Source organism: Mus musculus, chromosome X (assembly GCF_000001635.26).
Source record: "Mus musculus strain C57BL/6J chromosome X, GRCm38.p6 C57BL/6J".
Taxonomy (NCBI): Eukaryota; Metazoa; Chordata; class Mammalia; order Rodentia; family Muridae; genus Mus; species Mus musculus.
Window position 1 is genome coordinate 95,741,491 of NC_000086.7, and position 23,232 is coordinate 95,764,722.

Sequence of the window (23,232 nt, forward strand, 5' to 3'; positions counted from 1 at the left end):
TTCTGTGGGAAGTAGCCTTAAAAAATAAAAAATTGAATATTTACCTTACTCTGTTCTTCCCTTTCTCTTAAAATAGAAGTCACTAAGTTGTATCAAACTGTTCTACTACATTTCAAATGGAGCAGCAACGAGTCATAGAAACCCATTTTATTCTCAGTTGCCTTTGAGACATGGTGAGCATTCTGCTTCTTAGAGTGTTCTGAGCGTGTTCTTCTTAGAGTGGTGGTAGTTGAGCCTCTACCTTGGGTAGCTCTATTTGTGTTATTTTCAATGGCCCCTCCACTGGCCCCTTTTAATAGCAGTGCTTCTACTCGGGGGAGATGTAACTTAGTTCCACATACACAGACCCACCCCCACCCCTGTAAGTCCATATGTTCAACATATGTTTAGACTTTTATTTTTTTCCCTCTCCAGGAAGAAGCCAACAGTTGAGTTTGCTCCTGATTATACTCTGCTGAGCTGGACAGAGAGATCATGGAGAGTAAGTACCACAGCCTTTCATCTTGACTTTAGTATGGCCGGATCCATGCTTGCCTGAGATGAAGGAATATATTAGGCTGGTTTCTGGATTTCTCTTGGAAGAAATCAGTCTATGTATTATTGTTGAATTTTGCGTCCCTACTGTAGAAAGTAAGGTCTCAGATATTCTTTTACACCAGCTTCTCATGAACAGACTCCATATTATTATTTTCTTTTCATTCTATTTTTTTCTTCTAGAGATCTAGATCTGTGACAATATAGACAAATTTTTGATCATTTGTTATTCTCCACAGATGTCCAAGAGTCTGTGTTTCCTCTGTTTTTTGATCGTTAAGACCAAGGAAATTATATCTAAATTCTGCCTTCAACTCTGATAACTCTGCTGCTTTATCCGCACTCTACTGTTGAGTGCAGATAGCTGTTTAAAAGACACCTGCTATTGTGTTAGGCATACAATTTGCATTTAGGTTTTTAAATTGAAACTGAATCATTTCTTTGCTGATATTTTCCAATATTTTTGAATTTGTTTCAAGATTATTTTTAATTGCTTGTTGAAGAATTTTATGTGGCTTTTTTTCAAAAAACAGATTGTTATTTTAATTAAAATATATTTATTTAACTTTCCCTATTCCCCTTTCTTTTCAGTAACTCTCATATCCTCTCCCTTTAAATCCTTGACGTCATCTTGGTATTTTTGTTCAGTTAATTATATTTTCTCATTCAGGTTAGGGCTTCCATAACTCTTGATACAAGGAGACATTTTTTCATTTCATCTGAGACATTTTGGCTACTATTTAAAACTCTTAATCTTATTTAAGTTATTGGTTTTTATCAGGGAGTCTTTCTTTTAGTTAATAGTATAAGCCATGAAATACTTCATTCTTTATGTAAATGTTTACATGGCATGTTTTGATTATATTTGTTCCCCTTATCCAACTCCTCCAGGATCCTCCCAACGTTCCTTTCTACCAAACTTCATACTTCCCTCACCCTTTCTCAAAACAATAACAAAACAAAAATAAACCCCAAAATGAATTCAAAACAAACAAAACCCCAATAAGACAGAATAGCAAAGCAAAACAAAAAGCACACACAAAAATCATGGAGTCTGTCTTGTGATGGCCAAGTACTTATGGGACTAACCCTGGGGTATGTTGTTATTCCCATGACACTCCATGGAAGAAAATTGATTTTCCCTTTCCAGCAGGAAATCAATTGCAAGTAGTTTTTTGGTTAGTAGTAGAATTGTCTGGCTTGAATTTGTTCAGTTTTATTTTATTTTATTTTCTGTGTGATGTCACTGATTCTGTGAGTTGTATCAGAATGATGTTGTTTCCTTACTGTCACCCATCACTTCTGACACTTAAAATATTTCTACTTCTTTTTCCACATAGATTCCTAAGCCTTGAGGAAAAGGGGTTTGATAAAGACATTCAATTTAGGACTGAGTCCTCCAAAGTCTCTTTCTCTTTACATATTGCCCAGCTGTGGGTCTCCGTTAACTAAAACCTACTGCAAAAAGCTTCTCTGATGCTGGTCGAATGAGGAACTAGTCTGTGGTATAACAGTATGTCATTAGGATTCATTTTCTTGCTATGGCTCTTTAGTAGAATAATAGTAGTAGGTTTTCCCCAAGGCCTGTGACCTGTCTAGTCTGAGGTTCTTGGCCACTTTATCATTGTAAGATGTAGGATCTGTCTCATGGAATGGGTCTTAAATCCAACGTTAAAAAGTAGCTGGTCCTCGCACAAGCTTTGTGCCACTATTTCAGTTATAAATGTGGCAGGCCTTCCGCTCGATTCGAGACTCGAGCCCCGGGCTACCTTGCCAGCAGAGTCTTGCCCAACACCCGCAAGGGCCCACACGGGACTCCCCACGGGACCCTAAGACCTCTGGTGAGTGGACCACAGTGCCTGCCCCAATCCAATCGCGCGGAACTTGAGACTGCGGTACATAGGGAAGCAGGCTACCCGGGCCTGATCTGGGGCACAAGTCCCTTCCGCTCGACTCGAGACTCGAGCCCCGGGCTACCTTGACAGCAGAGTCTTGCCCAACACCCGCAAGGGTCCACACGGGACTCCCCACGGGACCCTAAGACCTCTGGTGAGTGGATCACAGTGCCTGCCCCAATCCAATCGCGCGGAACTTGAGACTGCGGTACATAGGGAAGCAGGCTACCCGGGCCTGATCTGGGGCACAAGTCCCTTCCGCTCGACTCGAGACTCGAGCCCCGGGCTACCTTGCCAGCAGAGTCTTGCCCAACACCCGCAAGGGTCCACACGGGACTCCCCACGGGACCCTAAGACCTCTGGTGAGTGGACCACAGTGCCTGCCCCAATCCAATCGCGCGGAACTTGAGACTGCGGTACATAGGGAAGCAGGCTACCCGGGCCTGATCTGGGGCACAAGTCCCTTCCGCTCGACTCGAGACTCGAGCCCCGGGCTACCTTGACAGCAGAGTCTTGCCCAACACCCGCAAGGGCCCACACGGGACTCCCCACGGGACCCTAAGACCTCTGGTGAGTGGAACACAGCGCCTACCCCAATCCAATCGCGTGGAACTTGAGACTGCGGTACATAGGGAAGCAGGCTACCCGGGCTTGATCTGGGGCACAAACCCCTTCCACTCCACTCGAGCCCCGGCTACCTTGCCAGCTGAGTCGCCTGACACCCGCAAGGGCCCACACAGGATTCCACACGTGATCCTAAGACCTCTAGTGAGTGGAACACAACTTCTGCCAGGAGTCTGGTTCGAACACCAGATATCTGGGTACCTGCCTTGCAAGAAGAGAGCTTGCCTGCAGAGAATACTCTGCCCACTGAAACTAAGGAGAGTGCTACCCTCCAGGTCTGCTCATAGAGGCTAACAGAGTCACCTGAAGAACAAGCTCTTAACAGTGACAACTAAAACAGCTAGCTTCAGAGATTACCAGATGGCGAAAGGCAAACGTAAGAATCCTACTAACAGAAATCAAGACCACTCACCATCATCAGAACGCAGCACTCCCACCCCACCTAGTCCTGGGCACCCCAACACAACCGAAAATCTAGACCCAGATTTAAAAACATTTCTCATGATGATGATAGAGGACATCAAGAAGGACTTTCATAAGTCACTTAAAGATTTACAGGAGAGCACTGCTAAAGAGTTACAGGCTCTTAAAGAAAAGCAGGAAAACACAGCCAAACAGGTGATGGAAATGAACAAAACCATACTAGAACTAAAAGGGGAAGTAGACACAATAAAGAAAACCCAAAGCGAGGCAACGCTGGAGATAGAAACCCTAGGAAAGAGATCTGGAACCATAGATGCGAGCATCAGCAACAGAATACAAGAAATGGAAGAGAGAATCTCAGGTGCAGAAGATTCCATAGAGAACATCGACACAACAGTCAAAGAAAATACAAAATGCAAAAGGATCCTAACTCAAAACATCCAGGTAATCCAGGACACAATGAGAAGACCAAACCTACGTATAATAGGAATTGATGAGAATGAAGATTTTCAACTTAAAGGGCCAGCTAATATCTTCAACAAAATAATAGAAGAAAACTTCCCAAACATAAAAAAAGAGATGCCCATGATCATACAAGAAGCATACAGAACTCCAAATAGACTGGACCAGAAAAGAAATTCCTCCCGACACATAATAATCAGAACAACAAATGCACTAAATAAAGATAGTATATTAAAAGCAGTAAGGGAGAAAGGTCAAGTAACATATAAAGGAAGGCCTATCAGAATTACACCAGATTTTTCACCAGAGACTATGAAAGCCAGAAGAGCCTGGACAGATGTTATACAGACACTAAGAGAACACAAATGCCAGCCCAGGCTACTATACCCGGCCAAACTCTCAATTACCATAGATGGAGAAACCAAAGTATTCCACGACAAAACCAAGTTCACACAATATCTTTCCACGAATCCAGCCCTTCAAAGGATAATAACAGAAAAGAAGCAATACAAGGACGGAAATCACGCCCTAGAACAACCAAGAAAGTAATCATTCAACAAACCAAAAAGAAGACAGCCACAAGAACAGAATGCCAACTCTAACAACAAAAATAATAGGAAGCAACAATTACTTTTCCTTAATATCTCTTAATATCAATGGACTCAATTCCCCAATAAAAAGACATAGACTAACAGACTGGCTACACAAACAGGACCCAACATTCTGCTGCTTACAGGAAACCCATCTCAGGGAAAAAGACAGACACTACCTCAGAGTGAAAGGCTGGAAAACAATTTTCCAAGCAAATGGACTGAAGAAACAAGCTGGAGTAGCCATTTTAATATCGGATAAAATCGACTTCCAACCCAAAGTTATCAAAAAAGACAAGGAGGGACACTTCATACTCATCAAAGGTAAAATCCTCCAAGAGGAACTCTCAATTCTGAATATCTACGCACCAAATGCAAGGGCAGCCACATTCATTAGAGACACTTTAGTAAAGCTCAAAGCATACATTGCACCTCACACAATAATAGTGGGAGACTTCAACACACCACTTTCTTCAAAGGACAGATCGTGGAAACAGAAACTAAACAGGGACACAGTGAAACTAACAGAAGTTATGAAACAAATGGACCTGACAGATATCTACAGAACATTTTATCCTAAAACAAAAGGATATACCTTCTTCTCAGCACCTCACGGGACCTTCTCCAAAATTGACCATATAATTGGTCACAAAACAGGCCTCAATAGATACAAAAATATTGAAATTGTCCCATGTATCCTATCAGACCACCATGGCCTAAGACTGATCTTCAATAACAACATAAATAATGGAAAGCCAACATTCACGTGGAAACTGAATAACACTCTTCTCAATGATACCTTGGTCAAGGAAGGAATAAAGAAAGAAATTAAAGACTTTTTAGAGTTTAATGAAAATGAAGCCACAACGTACCCAAACCTATGGGACACAATGAAAGCATTTCTAAGAGGGAAACTCATAGCGCTGAGTGCCTCCAAGAAGAAACGGGAGACAGCACATACTAGCAGCTTGACAACACATCTAAAAGCCCTAGAAAAAAAGGAAGCAAATTCACCCAAGAGGAGTAGACGGCAGGAAATAATCAAACTCAGGGGTGAAATCAACCAAGTGGAAACAAGAAGAACTATTCAAAGAATTAACCAAACGAGGAGTTGGTTCTTTGAGAAAATCAACAAGATAGATAAACCCTTAGCTAGACTCACTAAAGGGCACAGGGACAAAATCCTAATTAACAAAATCAGAAATGAAAAGGGAGACATAACAACAGATCCTGAAGAAATCCAAAACACCATCAGATCCTTCTACAAAAGGCTATACTCAACAAAACTGGAAAACCTGGACGAAATGGACAAATTTCTGGACAGATACCAGGTACCAAAGTTGAATCAGGATCAAGTTGACCATCTAAACAGTCCCATATCACCTAAAGAAATAGAAGCAGTTATTAATAGTCTCCCAACCAAAAAAAGCCCAGGACCAGATGGGTTTAGTGCAGAGTTCTATCAGACCTTCAAAGAAGATCTAATTCCAATTCTGCACAAACTATTTCACAAAATAGAAGTAGAAGGTACTCTACCCAACTCATTTTATGAAGCCACTATTACTCTGATACCTAAACCACAGAAAGATCCAACAAAGATAGAGAACTTCAGACCAATTTCTCTTATGAATATCGATGCAAAAATCCTCAATAAAATTCTCGCTAACCGAATCCAAGAACACATTAAAGCAATCATCCATCCTGACCAAGTAGGTTTTATTCCAGGGATGCAGGGATGGTTTAATATACGAAAATCCATCAATGTAATCCATTATATAAACAAACTCAAAGACAAAAACCACATGATCATCTCGTTAGATGAAGAAAAAGCATTTGACAAGATCCAACACCCATTCATGATAAAAGTTTTGGAAAGATCAGGAATTCAAGGCCCATACCTAAACATGATAAAAGCAATCTACAGCAAACCAGTAGCCAACATCAAAGTAAATGGAGAGAAGCTGGAAGCAATCCCACTAAAATCAGGGACTAGACAAGGCTGCCCACTTTCTCCCTACCTTTTCAACATAGTACTTGAAGTATTAGCCAGAGCAATTCGACAACAAAAGGAGATCAAGGGGATACAAATTGGAAAAGAGGAAGTCAAAATATCACTTTTTGCAGATGATATGATAGTATATATAAGTGACCCTAAAAATTCTACCAGAGAACTCCTAAACCTGATAAACAGCTTCGGTGAAGTAGCTGGATATAAAATAAACTCAAACAAGTCAATGGCCTTTCTCTATACAAAGAATAAACAGGCTGAGAAAGAAATTAGGGAAACAACACCCTTCTCAATAGTCACAAATAATATAAAATATCTTGGCGTGACTCTAACTAAGGAGGTGAAAGATCTGTATGATAAAAACTTCAAATCTCTGAAGAAAGAAATTAAAGAAGATCTCAGAAGATGGAAAGATCTCCCATGCTCATGGATTGGCAGGATCAACATTGTAAAAATGGCTATCTTGCCAAAAGCAATCTACAGATTCAATGCAATCCCCATCAAAATTCCAACTCAATTCTTCAACGAATTGGAAGGAGCAATTTGCAAATTTGTCTGGAATAACAAAAAACCTAGGATAGCAAAAAGTCTTCTCAAGGATAAAAGAACTTCTGGCGGAATCACCATGCCAGACCTAAAGCTTTACTACAGAGCAATTGTGATAAAAACTGCATGGTACTGGTATAGAGACAGACAAGTAGACCAATGGAATAGAATTGAAGATCCAGAAATGAACCCACACACCTATGGTCACTTGATCTTCGACAAGGGAGCTAAAACCATCCAGTGGAAGAAAGACAGCATTTTCAACAATTGGTGCTGGCACAACTGGTTGTTATCGTGTAGAAGAATGCGAATCGATCCATACTTATCTCCTTGTACTAAGGTCAAATCTAAGTGGATCAAGGAACTTCACATAAAACCAGAGACACTGAAACTTATAGAGGAGAAAGTGGGGAAAAGCCTTGAAGATATGGGCACAGGGGAAAAATTCCTGAACAGAACAGCAATGGCTTGTGCTGTAAGATCGAGAATCGACAAATGGGACCTAATGAAACTCCAAAGTTTCTGCAAGGCAAAAGACACCGTCAATAAGACAAAAAGACCACCAACAGATTGGGAAAGGATCTTTACCTATCCTAAATCAGATAGGGGACTAATATCCAACATATATAAAGAACTCAAGAAGGTGGACTTCAGAAAATCAAATAACCCCATTAAAAAATGGGGCTCAGAACTGAACAAAGAATTCTCACCTGAGGAATACCGAATGGCAGAGAAGCACTTGAAAAAATGTTCAACATCCTTAATCATCAGGGAAATGCAAATCAAAACAACCCTGAGATTCCACCTCACACCAGTCAGAATGGCTAAGATCAAAAATTCAGGTGACAGCAGATGCTGGCGAGGATGTGGAGAAAGAGGAACACTCCTCCATTGTTGGTGGGAGTGCAGGCTTGTACAACCACTCTGGAAATCAGTCTGGCGGTTCCTCAGAAAACTGGACATAGTACTACCGGAGGATCCAGCAATACCTCTCCTGGGCATATATCCAGAAGATGCCCCAACAGGTAAGAAGGACACATGCTCCACTATGTTCATAGCAGCCTTATTTATAATAGCCAGAAGCTGGAAAGAACCTAGATGCCCCTCAACAGAGGAATGGATACAGAAAATGTGGTACATCTACACAATGGAGTACTACTCAGCTATTAAAAAGAATGAATTTATGAAATTCCTAGCCAAATGGATGGACCTGGAGGGCATCATCCTGAGTGAGGTAACACATTCACAAAGAAACTCACACAATATGTATTCACTGATAAGTGGATATTAGCCCCAAACCTAGGATACCCAAGATATAAGATATAATTTGCTAAACACATGAAACTCAAGGAGAATGAAGACTGAAGTGTGGACACTATGCCCCTCCTTAGATTTGGGAACAAAACACCCATGGAAGGAGTTACAGAGACGGAGTTTGGAGCTGAGATGAAAGGATGGACCATGTAGAGACTGCCATAGCCAGGGATCCACCCCATAATCAGCATCCAAACGCTGACACCATTGCATACACTAGCAAGATTTTATTGAAAGGACGCAGATGTAGCTGTCTCTTGTGAGACTATGCCGGGGCCCAGCAAACACAGAAGTGGATGCTCACAGTCAGCTAATGGATGGATCATAGGGCTCCCAATGGAGGAGCTAGAGAAAGTAGCCAAGGAGCTAAAGGGATCTGCAACCCTATAGGTGGAACAACATTATGAGCTAACCAGTACCCCGGAGCTCTTGACTCTAGCTGCATATATATCAAAAGATGGCCTAGTCGGCCATCACTGGAAAGAGAGGCCCATTGGACTTGCAAACTTTATATGCCCCAGTACAGGGGAATACCAGGGCCAAAAAGGGGGAGTGGGTGGGCAGGGGAGTGGGGGTGGGTGGATATGGGGGACTTTTGGTATAGCATTGGAAATGTAAATGAGTTAAATACCTAATAAAAAATGGAAAAAAAAATAAAAAAAAAATAAAAAAAAAATAAATGTGGCAGGCAGGTCTCTGTTGTAGATTCCAGGATTTGTAGCTAGGTGAAATAGATCCTTACTTTTCTCCCCTGGTAATATGCAAAATACCTCCCAGAACCATAAATGCTAGCAAGTAGGGATGAAACTTCAAGTTGGGAACTAGCTTGATTTTTTTTTCCTTGTTTGATGACCTAAGTTCTGTGTTCAGCAGTATAGCCTTCTGACAGATGTCTCGATTTTTTTTAAAGATTTATTTATTTATTATATGTAAGTACACTGTAGCTGTCTTCAGACACTCCAATAGAGGGAGTCAGATCTCGTTACGGATGGTTGTGAGCCACCATGTGGTTGCTGGGATTTGAACTCCGGACTTTTGGAAGAGCAGTCGGGTGCTCTTACCCACTGAGCCATCTCACCAGCCCCAGATGTCTCGATTTTTACATTGAGTTTTGAAATCTCATATGTATCTTTCCTTCATTATAGATACATTTCCTAGCTATATTCTTTGAACTCTGACACACAAATGATGCACTATAAATTCATTTTCACCATGCAGGCCACTGATACTCCATAAAAAGCTACCATAGCTACCCTACTCTACTCTGGTCACCTTTCATGCCTTTGCTTTATGCCAACTGAATTGTTTGAGAGATTTAATGAGTTAATTTGATTTAGCTAGTTTTGTCTATTTGCCAAGGAAAAAATTTCCAGGACAGCTGAAGATGTGTAGAATGGATAATTATGAAGATTTACACACACACACACACACACACACACACACACACACACACACACACACGAAAGGATATAAAAGGATGATGGAGTGAAAAGTATGAGATGAAACTGTAATTGGTGAATTTTACTAGTGTTTATAAGTAGAGTTACTAAAGGTGACAGAATGCATGAAAATGAGATTTGGGGGCCTGCGAGTTGGCTCAGTCAGCAAAGGCACCACCAAGAACTTAGCAAGCATGAAGGCCTGAATTTGATCTCTGAAAGCCTCATGGTAAAGGGGAGGAGAGAGGCAACTCCCCCAAGTTATCCTCGGATCTCCACAACATGGCATGCATGCACGTGCATACACATGGCTTAAAACAAGTAAGTGCAAACTAATAAATGTGCAAAATTTCCAAAGTCTTTGACTGTGAAGCAAATAACAGTTTAACTATGGGACAGGGTAGCTGACATCATGTGAAAGGAAAGATCATGAGTCAAGATGATCAGAGAACTGGAAGGACAGAAAACTTCTATTTTTGGCAGCATAAAGCCAGAAATGCTTTGGAAACAATAAGCAAAGTCTTTCTGCTTCCTCTTCCACAGAGTTCCTTGAGCCCTGAAGGAAGGGATTTGATGAAAACCTTCCATTTAGGACTGAGTGTTTCAAGGTCGTTCCCTCTCTGCACATTGCCCAGTGTCTTAGTCAGGGTTTCTATTCCTGCACAAACATCATGACCAAGAAGCCAGTGGGGAGGAAAGGGTTTATTCAGCTTACTCTTCTACATTGCTGTTCATCACCAAAGGAAGTCAGGACTGGAACTCAAGCAGGTCAGGGAGCAGGAGCTGATGCAGAGGCCATGGAGGGATGTTACTGACTTGCCTCCCCTGGCTTGCTCAGCCTGCTTTCTTATAGAACCCAAGACTACCAGCCCAGAGATGGTCCCACCCACAAGTGGCCTTTCCCCCTGATCACTCATTGAGAAAATGCCTTACAGCTGGATCTCATGGAGTCATTTCCTCAAATGAAGCTCCTTTCTCTGTGATAACTCCAGCTGTGTCAAGTTGACACACAAAACTAGCCAGTACACCCAGTTATGGGTCTCTGTGTTTGTTTCCATCTACTGCAGGAGGCAACTTCTCTGATGAAGGCTGAGCGAAAACCAGTCTATGAGTATAGCAGAATGTCATTAGGAATCTTTTTATTGTTATGTTCTTTTAGCAAGATAGTAGTATTTGGTTTTACCCTGGGTCCATGGCCTAGCGAGTGGCTTCTTGGGCACATAAGCAGTGTCAGGCATGGGTTCCATCTCATGGAGCGGGCCTTAAGTGCAAACATATAGTTGTTGATTACTCTCAGAAGCTTGTGTAACTATTGCATCAGCATATCTTGCAGGCAGGTTACCATTGTAGATAGAAGGGTTGTAGCTGGGTTGGTATTTATCTTTCTGCTTTGTAGTGGGCAGAGTGTCATGAACACATCAGTAGGGGTGAAGGCTCTAGGTAGGCATCAGCTTGTCTTTAACAATAGAACCTTACCATTAGTTTGTGGGAAACAATAGCCTTGGTTTTTTTTGGGGGGGGGGGGGCGAGGGATGTTTCCATGGAGCCCATTTGGTTAACAATATAATTAGATACAAACTATTTCCAGCACTGGAAGTTTCATTTGGTAGTAAGAGATCTGTCTAAGTTGGAGCTTTGTTTACCCCTTTTATTTGGTGATTCCATTTAGGTTTCTTTCATATATGTACATATTTTAAGAAGCTGAAATAGAGAGTTGGAGGGAAGAGGGAATACAGGGCACCTAAAGGGAGGGACAGCTAAAACTAAGGGCTATTTGAGTGGTCCATATGTGATGGTTACTTTGTAAACTTGCTCTAACTTAAAATCACATGGAAAGAGAATCTCATAGGGGGATTGTTTAGATTAGGTTTGCCTGTGGGCAGATCTGGGAGAACTGTCTTGATTACATAAATTGATGTGGGAAGACTTAATCTAGTGTGGATGGCACTATTCCATATGTAAGGAACCCTGCACTGTGTAAGAATATTGAGAAAGGCTAACACAAGTAGGCATGTGTGTATTCTCTCCTCTCTGCTCTTGAATGTGATGTGACTAGCTATTTTAAGTTCCTGCTACCTTGACTCTTTACTATAATAGACTATACATTGGAATTTGGGGCTAAAGTACACTGATCCTCCCAAGTGGTTTTGGTTGTTGTTTTCTTTTTTTTTTCCATTTTTTATTAGGTATTTAGCTCATTTACATTTCCAATGCTATACCAAAAGTCCCCCATATCCACCCACCCCCACTCCCCTGCCCACCCACTCCCCCTTTTTGGCCCTGGTGTTCCCCTGTACTGGGGCATATAAAGTTTGCAAGTCCAATGGGCTTCTCTTTCCAGTGATGGCCGACTAGGCCATCTTTTGATATATATGCAGCTAGAGTCAAGAGCTCCGGGGTACTGGTTAGTTCATAATGTTGTTCCACCTATAGGGTTGCAGATCCCTTTAGCTCCTTGGCTACTTCCTCTAGCTCCTCCATTGGGAGCCCTATGATCCATCCATTAGCTGACTGTGAGCATCCACTTCTGTGTTTGCTAGGCCCCGGCATAGTCTCACAAGAGACAGCTACATCTGGGTCCTTTCAATAAAATCTTGCTAGTGTATGCAATGGTGTCAGCGTTTGGATGCTGATTATGGGGTGGATCCCTGGATATGGCAGTCTCTACATGGTCCAACCTTTCATCTCAGCTCCAAACTTTGTCTCTGTAACTCCTTCCATGGGTGTTTTGTTCCCAAATCTAAGGAGGGGCATAGTGTCCACACTTCAGTCTTCATTCTTCTTGAGTTTCATGTGTTTAGCAAATTATATCTTATATCTTGGGTATCCTAGGTTTGGGGCTAATATCCACTTATCAGTGAGTACATATTGTGTGAGTTTCTTTGTGAATGTGTTACCTCACTCAGGATGATGCCCTCCAGGTCCATCCATTTGGCTAGGAATTTCATAAATTCATTCTTTTTAATAGCTGAGTAGTACTCCATTGTGTAGATGTACCACATTTTCTGTATCCATTCCTCTGTTGAGGGGCATCTGGGTTCTTTCCAGCTTCTGGCTATTATAAATAAGGCTGCTATGAACATAGTGGAGCATGTGTCCTTCTTACCAGTTGGGGCATCTTCTGGATAAATGCCCAGGAGAGGTATTGCTGGATCCTCCGGTAGTACTATGTCCAATTTTCTGAGGAACCACCAGACTGATTTCCAGAGTGGTAGTACAAGCCTGCACTCCCACCAACAATGGAGGAGTGTTCCTCTTTCTCCACATCCACGCCAGCATCTGCTGTCACCTGAATTTTTGATCTTAGCCATTCTGACTGGTGTGAGGTGGAATCTCAGGGTTGTTTTGATTTGCATTTCCCTGATGATTAAGGATGTTGAACATTTTTTCAGGTGTTTCTCTGCCATTCGGTATTCAACAGGTGAGAATTCTTTGTTCAGTTCTGAGCCCCATTTTTTAATGGGGTTATTTGATTTTCTGAAGTCCACCTTCTTGAGTTCTTTATATATGTTGGATATTAGTGCCCTATCTGATTTAGGATAGGTAAAGATCCTTTCCCAATCTGTTGGTGGTCTTTTTGTCTTATTGACGGTGTCTTTTGCCTTGCAGAAACTTTGGAGTTTCATTAGGTCCCATTTGTCAATTCTCGATCTTACAGCACAAGCCATTGCTGTTCTGTTCAGGAATTTTTCCCCTGTGCCCATATCTTCAAGGCTTTTCCCCACTTTCTCCTCTATAAGTTTCAGTGTCTCTGGTTTTATGTGAAGTTCTTTGATCCACTTAGATTTGACCTTAGTACAAGGAGATAAGTATGGATCGATTCACATTCTTCTACACGATAACAACCAGTTGTGCCAGCACCAATTGTTGAAAATGCTGTCTTTCTTCCACTGGATGGTTTTAGCTCCCTTGTCGAAGATCAAGTGTGGGTTCATTTCTGGGTCTTCAATTCTATTCCATTGGTCTACTTGTCTGTCTCTATACCAGTACCATGCAGTTTTTATCACAATTGCTCTGTAGTAAAGCTTTAGGTCTGGCATGGTGATTCCGCCAGAAGTTCTTTTATCCTTGAGAAGACTTTTTGCTATCCTAGGTTTTTTGTTATTCCAGACAAATTTGCAAATTGCTCCTTCCAATTCATTGAAGAATTGAGTTGGAATTTTGATGGGGATTGCATTGAATCTGTAGATTGCTTTTGGCAAGATAGCCATTTTTACAATGTTGATCCTGCCAATCCATGAGCATGGGAGATCTTTCCATCTTCTGAGATCTTCCTTAATTTCTTTCTTCAGAGATTTGAAGTTTTTATCATACAGATCTTTCACTTCCTTAGAGTCACGCCAAGATATTTTTTATTATTTGTGACTATTGAGAAGGGTGTTTTTTTCCTAATTTCTTTCTCAGCCTGTTTATTCTTTGTATAGAGAAAGGCCATTGACTTGTTTGAGTTTATTTTATATCCAGCTACTTCACCGAAGCTGTTTATCAGGTTTAGGAGTTCTCTGGTAGAATTTTTAGGGTCACTTATATATACTATCATATCATCTGCAAAAAGTGATATTTTGACTTCCTCTTTTCCAATTTGTATCCCCTTGATCTCCTTTTGTTGTTGAATTGCTCTGGCTAATACTTCAAGTACTATGTTGAAAAGGTAGGGAGAAAGTGGGCAGCCTTGTCTAGTCCCTGATTTTAGTGGGATTGCTTCCAGCTTCTCTCCATTTACTTTGATGTTGGCTACTGGTTTGCTGTAGATTGCTTTTATCATGTTTAGGTATGGGCCTTGAATTCCTGATCTTTCCAACACTTTTATCATGAATGGGTGTTGGATCTTGTCAAATGCTTTTTCTGCATCTAAGGAGATGATCATGTGGTTTTTGTCTTTGAGTTTGTTTATATAATGGATTACATTGATGGATTTTCGTATATTAAACCATCCCTGCATCCCTGGAATAAAACCTACTTGGTCAGGATGGATGATTGCTTTAATGTGTTCTTGGATTCGGTTAGCGAGAATTTTATTGAGGATTTTTGCGTCGATATTCATAAGAGAAATTGGTCTGAAGTTCTCTATCTTTGTTGGGTCTTTCTGTGGTTTAGGTATCAGAGTAATAGTGGCTTCATAAAATGAGTTGGGTAGAGTACCTTCTACTTCTATTTTGTGAAATAGTTTGTGCAGAACTGGAATTAGATCTTCTTTGAAGGTCTGATAGAGCTCTGCACTAAACCCATCTGGTCCTGGGCTTTTTTTGGCTGGGAGACTATTAATAACTGCTTCTATTTCTTTAGGTGATATGGGACTGTTTAGATGGTCAACTTGATCCTGATTCAACTTTGGTACCTGGTATCTGTCCAGAAATTTGTCCATTTCGTCCAGGTTTTCCAGTTTTGTTGAGTATAGCCTTTTGTAGAAGGATCTGATGGTGTTTTGGATTTCTTCAGGATCTGTTGTTATGTCTCCCTTTTCATTTCTGATTTTGTTAATTAGGATTTTGTCCCTGTGCCCTTTAGTGAGTCTAGCTAAGGGTTTATCTATCTTGTTGATTTTCTCAAAGAACCAACTCCTCGTTTGGTTAATTCTTTGAATAGTTCTTCTTGTTTCCACTTGGTTGATTTCACCCCTGAGTTTGATTATTTCCTGCCGTCTACTCCTCTTGGGTGAATTTGCTTCCTTTTTTTCTAGGGCTTTTAGATGTGTTGACAAGCTGCTAGTATTTGCTGTCTCCCGTTTCTTCTTGGAGGCACTCAGAGCTATGAGTTTCCCTCTTAGAAATGCTTTCATTGTGTCCCATAGGTTTGGGTACGTTGTGGCTTCATTTTCATTAAACTCTAAAAAGTCTTTAATTTCTTTCTTTATTCCTTCCTTGACCAAGGTATCATTGAGAAGAGTGTTATTCAGTTTCCACGTGAATGTTGGCTTTCCATTATTTATGTTGTTATTGAAGATCAGTCTTAGGCCATTGTGGTCTGATAGAATACATGGGACAATTTCAATATTTTTGTATCTATTGAGGCCTGTTTTGTGACCAATTATATGGTCAATTTTGGAGAAGGTCCCGTGAGGTGCTGAGAAGAAGGTATATCCTTTTGTTTTAGGATAAAATGTTCTGTAGATATCTGTCAGGTCCATTTGTTTCATAACTTCTGTTAGTTTCACTGTGTCCCTGTTTAGTTTCTGTTTCCTCGATCTGTCCTTTGAAGAAAGTGGTGTGTTGAAGTCTCCCACTATTATTGTGTGAGGTGCAATGTATGCTTTGAGCTTTACTAAAGTGTCTCTAATGAATGTGGCTGCCCTTGCATTTGGTGCGTAGATATTCAGAATTGAGAGTTCCTCTTGGAGGATTTTACCTTTGATGAGTATGAAGTGTCCCTCCTTGTCTTTTTTGATAACTTTGGGTTGGAAGTCGATTTTATCCGATATTAAAATGGCTACTCCAGCTTGTTTCTTCAGTCCATTTGCTTGGAAAATTGTTTTCCAGCCTTTCACTCTGAGGTAGTGTCTGTCTTTTTCCCTGAGATGGGTTTCCTGTAAGCAGCAGAATGTTGGGTCCTGTTTGTGTAGCCAGTCTGTTAGTCTTTGTCTTTTTATTGGGGAATTGAGTCCATTGATATTAAGAGATATTAAGGAAAAGTAATTGTTGCTTCCTTTTATTTTTGTTGTTAGAGTTGGCATTCTGTTCTTGTGGCTGTCTTCTTTTTGGTTTGTTGAATGATTACTTTCTTGGTTGTTCTAGGGCGTGATTTCCGTCCTTGTATTGCTTCTTTTCTGTTATTATCCTTTGAAGGGCTGGATTCGTGGAAAGATATTGTGTGAACTTGGTTTTGTCGTGGAATACTTTGGTTTCTCCATCTATGGTAATTGAGAGTTTGGCCGGGTATAGTAGCCTGGGCTGGCATTTGTGTTCTCTTAGTGTCTGTATAACATCTGTCCAGGCTCTTCTGGCTTTCATAGTCTCTGGTGAAAAGTCTGGTGTAATTCTGATAGGCCTTCCTTTATATGTTACTTGACCTTTCTCCCTTACTGCTTTTAATATTCTATCTTTATTTAGTGCATTTGTTGTTCTGATTATTATGTGTCGGGAGGAATTTCTTTTCTGGTCCAGTCTATTTGGAGTTCTGTAGGCTTCTTTTATGATCATGGGCATCTCTTTTTTTATGTTTGGGAAGTTTTCTTCTATTATTTTGTTGAAGATATTAGCTGGCCCTTTAAGTTGAAAATCTTCATACTCATCAATTCCTATTATACGTAGGTTTGGTCTTCTCATTGTGTCCTGGATTACCTTGATGTTTTGAGTTAGGATCCTTTTGCATTTTGTATTTTCTTTGACTGTTGTGTCGATGTTCTCTATGGAATCTTCTGCACCTGAGATTCTCTCTTCCATTTCTTGTATTCTGTTGCTGATGCTCGCATCTATGGTTCCAGATCTCTTTCCTAGGGTTTATATCTCCAGCGTTGCCTCACTTTGGGTTTTCTTTATTGTGTCTACTTCCCCTTTTAGTTCTAGTATGGTTTTGTTCATTTCCATCACCTGTTTGGATGTGTTTTCCTGTTTTTCTTTAATGATTTCTACCTGTTTGGCTGTGTTTTCCTGCTTTTCTTTAAGGGCCTGTAACTCTTTCGCAGTGCTCTCCTGTAATTCTTTAAGTGACTTATGAAAGTCCTTCTTGATGTCCTCTATCATCATCATGAGAAATGTTTTTAAATCTGGGTCTAGATTTTCGGTTGTGTTGGGGTGCCCAGGACTAGGTGGGGTGGGAGTGCTGCGTTCTGATGATGGTGAGTGGTCTTGATTTTTGTTAGTAGGATTCTTATGTTTGCCTTTCGCCATCTGGTAATCTCTGAAGCTAGCTGTTTTAGTTGTCACTGTTAAGAGCTTGTTCTTCAGGTGACTCTGTTAGCCTCTATAAGCAGACCTGGAGGGTCGCACTCTCCTTAGTTTCAGTGGGCAGAGTATTCTCTGCAGGCAAGCTCTCTTCTTGCAGGGCAGGTACCCAGATATCTGGTGTTCGAACCAGACTCCTGGCAAAAGTTGTGTTCCACTCACTAGAGGTCTTAGGATCTCCTGTGGAATCCTGTGTGGGCCCTTGCGGGTGTCAGGTGACTCCACTGGCAAGGTAGCCCGGGGCTCGAGTGGAGCGGAAGGGGTTTGTGCCCCAGATCAAGCCTGGGTAGCCTGCTTCCCTATGTACAGCAGTCTCAGGTTCCGCGCGATTGGATTGGGGAAGGCGCTGTGTTCCACTCACCAGAGGTCTTAGGATCCCGTGGGGAGTCCCGTGTGGGCCCTTGCGGGTGTTGGGCAAGACTCTGTTGGCAAGGTAGCCCGGGGCTCGAGTGGAGCTGAAGGGGCTTGTGCCCCAGATCAGGCCCGGGTAGCCTGCTTCCCTATGTACCGCAGTCTCAGGTTCCGCGCGATTGGATTGGGGCAGGCGCTGTGTTCCACTCACCAGAGGTCTTAGGATCCCGTGGGGGGTCCCGTGTGGGCCCTTGCGGGTGTTGGGCAAGACTCTGCTGGCAAGGTAGCCCGGCGGTTGTTGTTTTCAGAATACTTTTTGATAGCAACCAAAATGAAATTAGGCCAGGTGTGCTCCCCCTTTCTGTTTTTATTTGGACTATGTGACATGGCATCAGATGCATGTTAGTAGCACGCAGTTTCACAAAGCAAATTATATAGAAATGCCTTTCTAATGAAGAAAAGGGTAGTTGGCAAGTATTTTGGTTAGTGAAGTTGTACCTAGGCAGTTTTGAGTGGTCATGTAAAGTACGTTCTAACATTAGCATTTAACAGCTATGCAGATAGCCCTGCCGTGTCCTCATATCTATTTGGTTTACCTAAAGAGTGATATGTAGTCCTTAGCTCTTGATCTAGATTTTAGAACATTTAAAAAGTTACCTGTTCATCCATCTTCCGCTCAATTTCCATTGAATATGAATTCACACTCAGAGCAGATTCATAATGATGTAGTGATAACTTCAAATGGTTTAATTTGCAGCACACATTCTTGGTCTGGTTTTGAATAATGATACAGAATATATAATTCTTCTACTTGATAATAATTTAGTAACTTAAGGATATTCTTTTTCACCTCCTGAATGATACCATAGTGTCTGTTAGGTGCTTCAGAGCCGGATTGCCTATGTTTGAATTTGACCTGACTATATACTGGAATCTGTGATTCTGAATGGGCTACTTAATTTGTTCCTTACTTCTGGAGAAGAAAATGTTGATAATTAACGCATAATCTCTTCAGGATAGAATTATAAGAAATAAATGAGCTAATATATGTAATCTATTTAGAACAGTGTCTAGCACATCTACTGTCATGATCAGTGAGGCATGCAGCCCTACAATGAAAGCTAAAGCAGCCTGAGTAATTCTTTTTAGAAACCTCTATTCAGCCTAAATTCTTGATAAACACTACAGAAAAGAAATTCATAAGATATTAGTTATATGTATATGATTTCAGAACTGACCACTTGGTGTTAGATAACTAATTGTAGTACTTTTCCCTGGGGAAAGCTATTTTTCTGGTTCTCAACATTTCTGAATTGCTTGTAGTTCTTGGTCTAGTATTGGGGCCCAGTATGACTTTCCTCTTCCTATCATGTCAATTGCTATTACTCTTATATATGTATTGTTTAGGCAGCCTTACTGTTGCAGTATTATAGGTGTGGCTTCCTTCATATAGCTAAAAGATGCAATCTCACATCAGGCATCCAAACGTTAAGGGCTGAACAGATTGTATTTATATGTGTAGGAATATGTTCACATATATTCTTAGTGTATATGTGCATATGTTACAACAATTAAAGAAAAAGACCAGAGGCCATGTGTATTAGTCAGGGTTCTCTAGAGTCACAGAACCTATGGATAGTCTCTATATAGTAAAGGAATTTATTGATGACTCACAGTCTGCAGACCAATTCCCAACAATCGTTCAGTAGTAGCTGTAAATGGAAGTCCAAGGATCTAGCAGTTACTCAGTCCTACATGGCAAGCAGGCGAAGGAGTGAGAGCGAGACTCCCTTCTTCCAATGTCCTTATATGGTCTCCAGCAGAAGGTATAGCCCAGATTAAAGATGTGTTCCACCACACCTTTAATCCCAGATGACCTTGAACTCAGAGATCTCCCTGTCTTAATCTTCTGGAATCCATAGCCACTATGCCTCAAGATCTCCATACCAAGATCCAGATCAGAAACTTTTATCTCCCAGCCTCCAGATAAGGGTCACTGGTGAGCCTTCCAATTCTGGATTGTAGTTCATTCCAAATATAGTCAAGTTGACAACCAGGAATAGCCACTACAATCCACCCCTTGTCAACTTGACACAAATAATATCTCATGTTCACATGAAACAATAACAAGGTTGTGAATTTGCCTAACATGATATAACTATCCCTCGTACAATTGCAAACGCATTTGTAAATTTACAATGGGGCAGTGTCCCTTGGGAACATCCTTTTAGTGTCTCAACTTAAATACAAATTGATGTTAAAGAAATTGGAAGAAAGACAAATGTATTCGTTAGCAAAATAAGACAGGAGCATTCATACTGCTTTAAAACCCTTGTTTCTGCAACTGGTTATGTGCCTTAATTGGTATTTATAACTACCTTCCTTTACTACCCATTCTGTATTTCCTTCACCTTAAGCAAGCACCTCAGCAGGTCTTGGCTCTTTTCCTGGAGGATTGACCCATACCTTCATTCCTGATGGGTCTGCGTCCTTTGTCATCCTGCTTGGATTAGGCTGTTGTAGTTTCCCATTGACCTTAATCACAGGACATGGCAGTACTAAGAGATGCCCTAAGGGATCTCCTACACTCCAGACATAATCTTGCTTACCACCATTGTGGAGAGGCAATCCAGTTTCCCCACGATAATCTGGATCTATCACCCCTCCTTACACTGTTATTCCTTTCTTAGCCTGTTGGTTTAAGGGCATTAGAAGCCCAAAATGACCAGGGGGAAGTCTGAGCTTCTAGTTCAATGGGATGTTTGTTGTAGCTCCTGGTAGGAGCAATCCCCACTCTGGAGCCAAAACTTCTAGGCCAGCAGAATCTAGAGTTATGGGGACAGGAGCAAAATTTTTCCTAGAGGGTCACTAGGAGTGATAGTAAGTGGAACTATTCCCTTTTCCACCCCTTGATTCCTGGACCCATGGATCCTGGCTATGGGGGAAACTGTACCATATATTGAATGCTGATTCAAAGCATATACTGCCTTCTGAAGAACTCTGCCCCAGCCTTCCATGCTAATTAGTTATCACCTAATTGGTGCTGTAACTGCGTCTTCAAAAGGTCATTCTATCTATCAGACAAGCTGCTTCAAGATGATGGGGAACATGGTAAGATCAGTGAATTCCATGATTGTGGATCCAGTGTCACAATTCTCTGGCTGTGAAATGAGTTCCTTGGTCAGAAGCAATACTGTGTGGAATACCATGACGATAGATAAGGCATTCTGTCAGTCCGTGAATGGTGGTTTTAGCAGAGGCATTACGTGCAGGAAAGGCAAATCCATAACCAGAATAAGTATCTACTCCAGTAAGAACAAAACGCTGTCCTTTCCATGAAGGAAGTGGTCCAATGTAGTCAACCTGCCACCAGGTTGCTGGCTGGTCACCTCGAGGAATGGTGCCATATCTGGGACTCAGTGTTGGTTTCTGCTGTTGGCAGATCTGGCAATCAGCAGCAGCTGTAGCCAGGTCAGCTTTGGTGAGTGGAAGCCCGTGTTGCTGAGCCCAAGCATAACCTCCATCTCGACCACCATGACCACTTTGTTCATGTGCCCATTGAGCAATGACAGGGATGGCTGGGGAGAGAGGCTGACTGTCCACAGAATGGGTCATCTTATCCACTTGATTATTGAACTCCTCCTCGGCTGAAGTCACCTTTTGGTGAGCATTTACATTAGACACAAATATCTTCACATCCTTTGCCCATTTGGAGAGATCTATCCACATACTTCTTCCCCAGACGTCTTTCTCACCAATTTTCCAATTGTGATCTTTCCAAGTCGCTGACCATCCAGCCAATCCATTGGCTACAGCCCATGAGTCAGTGAATAATCGTACATCTGGCCATTTCTTCTTGCAAACAAACTGTAATACCATGTGTACTGCCCGAAGTTCTGCCCACTGTGAAGATTTCCCTTCACCTGTGTCTTTCAGGGTTGTCCCAGAAAGGGGTTGTAATGCTGCAGCTGTCCACTTCTGGGTGGTGCCTGCATAATGTGCAGAGCCATCAGTAAACCAGGCCCTAGTCTTCTCCTCTTCGGTCAGGTGATCATAGGGAACACCCCATGAGGCTATAGGCACATGCTTGGCAGCATATGGCATTGTAACAGGAGTAGAAACCATTTGAGCAACTTCTTCATGTAACTTGCTTGTGCCTTCAGGACCTGCTCTGGCCCGATCACATATATACCACTTCCATTTGATAATAGACTGCTGCTATGAGCGTCCCACTTTATGATTTGCAGGGTCTGATAGTACCCAGCTCATGATGGGTAGTTCAGGTCGCATAGTAACTTGGTGTCCTATTGTCAAACATTCAGATTCCAGTAAGGCCCAATAGTAGGCCAAGAGCTGTTTTTCAAAGGGAGAATAGTTGTCTGCAGATGATGGTAGAGCTTTGCTCCAAAATCCCAAAAGTCTCTTCTGGGATTCACCTACAGGGGCCTGCCAGAGGCTCCAAACAGCATCTCTATCAGCCACAGACACCTCAAGTACCATCGGGTCTGCTGGATCATATCGTTCACGTGGTAGAGCAGCCTGCACAGCAGCCTGGACCTGTTGAAGGGCCTTCTCCTGTTCCAGGCCCTACACAAAGCTAGCAGCTTTCTGAGTCACTTGGTAAATAGGCCTGAGTAACATATCCAAGTGAGGGATGTGCTGTCTCCAGAATTCAAATAGACCCACTAAACCTTGTGCTTCTTTCTTGGTTGTAGGAGGGGCCAGGTGCAATAACTTATCTTTCACTTTAGAAGGAATATCTCTACATGCCCCACACCACTGGACTCCTAAGAATTTCACTGAGGTATCACAAAGGAACTCACACAATATGTACTCACTGATAAGTGGATATTAGCCCAAAACTTAGGATACCCAAGATATAAGGTACAATTTGCAAAACACATGAAACTGAAGAAGAACGAAGACCAAAGTGTGGACACTTTGCCCCTTCTTAGAATTGGAAACAATCACCCATGGAAGGAGTTACAGAGACAAAGTTTGGAGCTGAGACAAAAGGATGGACCATCAAGAAACTGCCATATCCAGGGATCCATCCCATAATTAGCCTCCAAACAATGACACCATTGCATACACTAGCAAGCATTTGCTGAAAAACTCTGATATAGCTGTCTCTTGTGAGACTAGGCCGGGGCCTAGCAAACACAT

At 41.7% G+C, this 23,232-nt stretch overlaps 1 protein-coding gene across 5 annotated transcripts in view; it reads left to right on the forward strand.

Annotated features, from left to right (window-relative positions):
• Zc3h12b (zinc finger CCCH-type containing 12B) overlaps positions 1 to 23,232 on the forward strand; it is a 221,074-nt gene that overhangs the window by 29,908 nt on the left and 167,934 nt on the right. For all 5 annotated transcript variants that reach the window (XM_011247643.3, XM_011247641.3, XM_011247642.3 and 2 more), the window contains exon 2: positions 415 to 481. The gene's annotated coding sequence lies outside the window, so the exon portion shown is untranslated. The remainder of the gene's footprint in view (positions 1 to 414; positions 482 to 23,232) is intronic.